Here is a 7,075-nt window from a genome sequence, read left to right on the forward strand (position 1 = left end):
AATATATAAAATTATTAAGTATATAAATTGTCAGTGGTTTGCATAACCAATTACCAACGTTTGAAGTTTGTTCGTTGTTCCGCATCAGGTTATTAGCTGTTGCAATGGTGCGATCTTGGTGAGAAACGTGGCTCTCTTCGAAGTGCAGCCCAAGTTTTTGAACGAACGAACGATGTGCTTATTGATTTTATACACATGTATATATATATCTATATGTAGGGTTGTCGGAAACGCATTGGCTGTTGTCAAGGGGTTGGCAAAATAGAAGCAAGTGTTTTTTTGCTGACCTTATGGCATTCGTCTGGTAATATCATAATCCTATCACTGTAGAACTTCTATAGACTCCGGGTTGACAACTGGAATAGTTTTTGCATGCCTTTAATGAAACTAGATTAACACCATCACTAGAAGAGCGCTCTGCAGAGACTGAAACAAATGGCAGCCTGATGCTAATTCCGGGCTACACGCCAAATGCATTAGAATTTCCCATCGAAGTTTTCTTAATTATTGCCGAGTAACTTAAAGTATCTATTTTCATCATCGTTGATGAACTCCTTTAGAGGAGAATTGATTTCGTGGCGCTTCTGTGGGCCTTCACAGATGCGATTACGGTCGACTAAATTCCCTCGATTCGTGCGCTACCCAAACGTCGAACCGGAGCTCATCTCTAAAGCGCACTATTTGAAGTGTAAATAAAACCATTTTAACACAATCTGTACTGCCAAATCTGATTTCCAAGCTAGAAAAAACGGTCAGTAGTTGTTTCAACGATTGATCCAATATAAATAGAAAAATCAGTAAATATGCCATTAAAGCAAGACCTGGTGGTTTTTTCGAAACGAGCTTTCGATATTTTGAAATTGTTTGGTCGTTAATTTGGTTCAGGGATTCCAAAAATGAACGCGAGCCTATTGAAAAACAGAAATGGTCTGATAAAATGACGAAAATGATATTCGCACTGAAACATTGTATCAGTCTATGAAGTCTTCGCACGCTATTTTTAGCTTTAATGTTTGATAGAACCAAATGTATGAATGTCTTTCGTCCCTGACTAACATATTTCCCGAATCAAAGGAGGCCAACTGCTGTGATGATGCCAATGCTTAATGCTGGCCAGGCACTGGAAAAACCGAAAATATTTCAAGGCCTGAACTTCGTCTACTATTCTAGACCTTCGCGTTCCTGGCTCTTAGTGCAGCTAAAAAATACTTGGAAAATTGTTTGAAACTGATTTATGTAGCAGTCAACTGAAGTTCGGTATGGTCAAATGCGTCTGAGACCGTCAAAGGCCCCGATTATATTAAAAGTCATTAAAATGTCTAAAAGGCCACCGTCTAGTGGGCTAGACACGAAGGGCTGTACCACTTCGAAAGTGTATTTCGACGTTTAGATGCTTCGTTATTTCTAAAAGTAACGTTGATATTTGAAAGTTAACGGGCCATCTAGCTATTTTTTTGTTCAATATCCACCGTTATCATCACCAGTCGGACATTCTCCTCATTTGTCCAATTGTCCACAGGTTATTACGGTACATTTTTGCTGATATTAATCGAATTGGGCTAAATTATATAAAGCCTATTGTAGACATCGATCGATAGCATTTCGTCGTGCAAAGTGACAAAAACTCGACCTATAAATAAGTCGATGTTGCTTATCGGTTAACGTCCATCCTTATGCGGCTGTATAGACAGGTTTCCAGGGTTTCGCTGGAAAAAAGTCCCCATTTTGGTACTTGTTTAGTCAGCATCGCCGTACTTAAAAGTAGGATTATATTTTCGCGTTCGCTACGCTTGAGTTGGTAAAATCGATGGCAAAAGACCATGTCGATATTGAAGTAGCTGTACCTCAAAGGTCATTTCCATTATTTCCAATCATAGTTATCCTCTTAATTTTACTCATAGCTGCGTTAGCAGCCGACATCTACTTATACCGTAGCCAGCATCAGACTCCTGCGTACAAAGGAACAACTTTTACGCGACTATCTACTAGCCCAGCCCATTTAAAAACTTCGAAAATGTCAACAACCGATTCAATGAAATCTACCATCCCTAATATGACCAAGTTCGCTATACCCGTTTCACCTATAGAATTGTCCCCTCCCCAACGACTTGATAACTGGTGCGGCAGTGAAGTACGAGACATCGATGGCTCGAAGTACAAAATTCTCTACGATCTCACCAAGGTCGAGCCCTTTATGACGCAGCCAAAGAAGTACTCAGTGGAGTTCACCGTCAACCTTTTTGTTTGGGTGCCGGTAGAGAGCTTACATCAGTACGCGCCTTTTTGCGGTATATTTATCCTTCCACAAATAAAACCCAAACAGGCGTTTTTATATGACTTTTTTGGGTATGACTCGGGCAATCAACGGGTGAGGACGTTGCCTCTACATTTTGACAACGAAGAGCAAATCGACGGGATCAAGATCGCGAGTAACGCTACCTATGGGACAGAGCTTCATAAGTTCGAGTTTCAAAGTATGAAAAATAAGACGACACATTTCAAAGCATTTCATGCAAAGTTCTTCTTAGATTTAACGAAGAAACGAATGATTTTCCAGTCTTGCCTTAACGACACGAGTTCAGTGAAGAATTGTCACATGCAGTTGAATGAAACAGTCGAACTAGACGATATTCCTTCGGGTCTGACTACGGCGGTGTACATCACAATGGGTCTAGATCAGACAAGGGCGATCCGAAAGCCACGTAAACGTTTCCATATTCAGCTAAACGCAACTCAGGCGCTCTGTTGTGAAATATTCGAAGAGCGGGGATTGCAATCAGTCAAGCGTGTAAAATTATGTCGGGTTAAAGAAACTGACAGGGTGGTGCCTTGTCCCAAAGATTGGCAGGACGAAACCTGTGAAATTTATCGAGGAGGTCACTGACTTCATACGCTTGAATTTATAGTCAAAGCAGGCCGCGTACGAGTCGCATGTGTGTGCAGTCTATGCTTCAATATTGTTCGTGATCGTCTCGTGTAACTGCTTTTCATGTTGGAACGACTAAAATGTAGAGTGGCGACCGAATGCTCAGAGGATCTGTCGTCTCTTACTTGAAATTGCAATAGGTATATAAAACCTTATAATTGAATTGCCAAACTGGGATTAGGGTCTCACGATCAATAAAATAAAAACGATTCATGGAGACTAATTACACTCGGTTTTAGGTATGAGTGGCCCCGTTCCTCGTCAGTAGTGCTCTTTCAATTCACCTGCTCTTTTAGCAGGATTCTGATAGCAATGGGTGCTATCACTCATACCGTTTGTTCTTATGAGTCGATCCCTTTTATCCCAGACAAAAACCAATGTTTTCTGCTGGCAAGCCACAATGCTATTGCTGCTAAAATTAGCGCCGTCTAGCTTGGATTTACCGCGTGTGTAGTCGATCGATCGTTCCAAGTATAAGCGAACCGTATTCGAATTTTGCATCTCATAGCAGTCTTTTGACTGATAACGAACTGTGGTTAGTTTCCAGGATTTCTTAACGTACAGTTCCGCAAATACATGGCAGCAGCGGATAATGTAGGTATTATAGTGGGCGTGCCTGTTGCAGGCTTGACCCTGCTTCCGATCATAGTGATCCTTGGTGCCATACTTATTGCCGCGTTAATTACCGACCTGTATTTGTTTCGAAACCAACACCTTGTTCCGTTCTACAATAGAATAAACGACACCAAGCGATTTTCGAACGGAACAGACACGTGGAACTCTACCGAACAAATAGGCGACGGAACTTCGATCGCATCGATCGAGATTGTGGAATTACCTTCAACCTCGGCAACAGAAGCAATGCGCACTTTCGTACCAAACGCTACAACAGAGGTTAACCCTCCAAAGCAACTGGATAATTGGTGTGGCATCACAACAAAACAGATCGACGAGCAGAAGTATGAAGTCCTATATGATCTCACTCTAGTTCAGCCGTTCTTGCAGCAACCACACAAATACAGGGTGGGTTTAACAATAAACTTTTTCGTCTGGGTACCCGAAGTGCACCTTATGTACAAATACCCATATTCCGCAATTTTTATCTTACCACAAATGCGACCACAATTGGCTGTTCTGTTCGACTTTTGGAAGTTCTGGGAGGGTCAGCAGCGCGTGAGACTGCGAGATGTTTACGTTCCAAACGAAAGGTCGTTTGAAGCGTACGATATAGCTTATGATATTGGCAACCGGGGACAAGTGCTCCATAGCTTCAATTTTCAAAGAATGCAAAACCATTCGTTGGGATTTAAAACGTTCCGTGCCAATTTCTCCATAGATTTAGCAAATAAACGGATAATCTTGCAGTCATGTATTAATAATACCGACTCTGGCAATGACTGTCGAATGCAGATGAATAGAACGGTCGATAGTGTAATTTTGAATGGAGGACTTTCACCGGCCGCATACGTTACGATGGCTTTAGACTATGCGCGATGGAATATAAACGACGTAAGTTACCACCCATTTATGCGTGTCCAATTAAACGCAACACAGGCAATCTGTTGTGAGATATACGAACACCACTTAATGGCGCCCGGCGTTCAAACGAAAATCTGTCGGGTCAAAGGAACTTATAACTACGTGCCTTGTCCCAGAGACTGGCAAGACATATCCTGTGGAACTTTTAAGAGAGGATATTAACCACCGGAACGGTAATGGGCAATGCCATTCAACGAAGTTCGGCAATTTTGGGCCCAAGTTTAAACTGAAAGGCTGTATCTTCTTATTGGTAAATTCTAACTCTGATCTCCATGCGTAGATTAGAGCTAGAATCTAGTAATAAAATGTTTTTTTTAATTTCAATATTTTGCATTTCCTCGACCGATGTAATTGTACCTCACATGTGTACGAGGTGATCCAAAGCTCTGTAAGTTTCACTAAATATCGAGCTTGGCAAAAAAAAAATGATCAACATGACCGTGTACGAAGCTCAAGTACCATTCTAATCCTCAAAATAGATAGTCGATTAGGACATCATTTTGTCACATTTAAAACCACGATATCAACTTAGATAAGCTTAATCAAAGATACGTTACCAAGAGACAAGACTTACCTCTAGCCATGAAGCATTATACGTAGTATACCGTAATCTCAAGCGGTGAAATCGAGCTTGATTTATTCAGAAAGCCTGTTTGGCTTGCGACTGCTATCAGTTAACGACATTTATGTTCAAATGGGGAAAAAGGGTAGCATCTCAGTTCTTGTGTGTTGTCCCACATACATTTTACTGCTTAGTATCTAGGTGATGTATGACATTCAATATGGCCAACGTTTCTGATCGTCTATATCCTAGCGGGCGTTTCATAGGCGCATTGTTATATGCGGTACACGTAAGAAATTTTCGATCATCAGGAGCGTCTTTTACGGACGCAACAGTTGTTAGCTTGCCTGGTGCGCTTGATAAATCTTGTCCGAAACTAAACGCTTTTTGCTTGTAAAAACAGAAACGATGAATTTTTACTTATGGGTTTACGCAGGTACCGGACTTACTTTGCTGTCAAATATTTTGGCATGAAATCTATGGATTCAAATATGAGCACGACCCCATGGCATGAATCGTGTGGCTCTGTTTACCGACGCAGTCGAAGCTTAAGCCATCAGAATCATGGTCTCTATAAGCCGCATCAGACTACGCGACGATCTCTTCCAACTTGGCATTTGTTAGTACGGCAGTTCTGTACAGCTCTGCCTTAATAGTAACCCTACCCGCTTGCATCTTCATGAACTTGTCGAACACAAATGTTAAATTAGTTATTTGAATTATATCTATACAACGTAGGGCAGAGCCGTTTGTCTATTGATACCTGTTTTTTTAAGAAGCCACTGTCTAAAACTACAACAGTGAACAGGTAGTGATTTCGTCAGTAAAATGACGCCATTCGTACTATATAGGTTGAGACTATCTATAATGCTATGCCAAATACGAGCTACTATGGGTTTTGTGCCGAACCTTTAGCAAAAGAAACAACATGAGTTTTGTATTAGAATATATGAAGTGTGTTAAGGCCCAATAAGGAGACTTGAGATCTTGCCGTTAATTATCTAGCGTATTTCAGAGGTATTTCTTTTAGACATAGTATAGCCTATTTCAGCATTGCCCCATCGTTTGCTGGATGTTGTGTTTTCGAGTCGATCCAAAAGGTCAGTGACAGGACGAGGAAACGTTTAAGCCTGTGACATGGCGGCATTTCGCCTTGCCATATAGAGATACGCGTAGATTCGCTCTCTGGCATATGCACGAGAAGCCGACGACTACAAAATCGCCCGTGCTAATTTGTACTTTGGTCCAACTAATCAGTAGCTACATTTCAGGGAACGCTGCATAAGTTAAACATGATTGTCAATTGTGTATTGCTCGAACTCCTGAAGGCCTACAGGACTAAGGCCGCGTGGGTATAGTGCTTAAGAAATACCTACAACGAAGCTTTGGGATGACAATATTATCCAGCACAACGTAAGCTGTTAAGATATCAAGTCAAGAAAGCGGACATCTGTAGGACGAGAAAAAAATGTGTTCGGTTGTCCGAACTGGCAGGGTTTATCTTGCCTACGGAGAATTTCTCAGGAAACAGGACAGTGCGTACACTAAACGTAACTCAATGATGTTGTCATGTAGGCTTTATATTTCTTCAAATTTAAATAAAATAACGATATAAAATGTGTATAGTCTGGTTGTGCTTTGTGGAATCTGCAATACGTTATAATTATCATTGATCTGAAGACCGCAACATCGTCAGGGAAGAGATTAGTCTTATGAAGCAATGTCTCATTTGTCGTCGTCCAGAACATTCTGTGAAAGCCTGTTCTTAATCTTCCGCAATGGCGCCTTCTAAAGTAAAACGTTGCGCAAAAGAGTTTCAGTAACCTTGTTTGTTAGTAAATAAATGGTAATCAATAAAAGCATGAAATTTATATTTGCGAAACGCAGTTCCAGTTATCTGGTCTTATAATCATGTGCGGAGTGATCTTGCCTATCCGGTTCTAAATGTTACATTTCGTTTATTGACAGTGGACTTTGAGAAAGATGGCTTTTCTATATATATATATATATATATATATATATATATATATATATATGTATATATATTT

The sequence above is a fragment of the Varroa jacobsoni genome, unplaced genomic scaffold (genome assembly GCF_002532875.2).
Source record: "Varroa jacobsoni isolate VJ856 unplaced genomic scaffold, vjacob_1.0 contig00150, whole genome shotgun sequence".
NCBI lineage: Eukaryota > Metazoa > Arthropoda > Arachnida > Mesostigmata > Varroidae > Varroa > Varroa jacobsoni.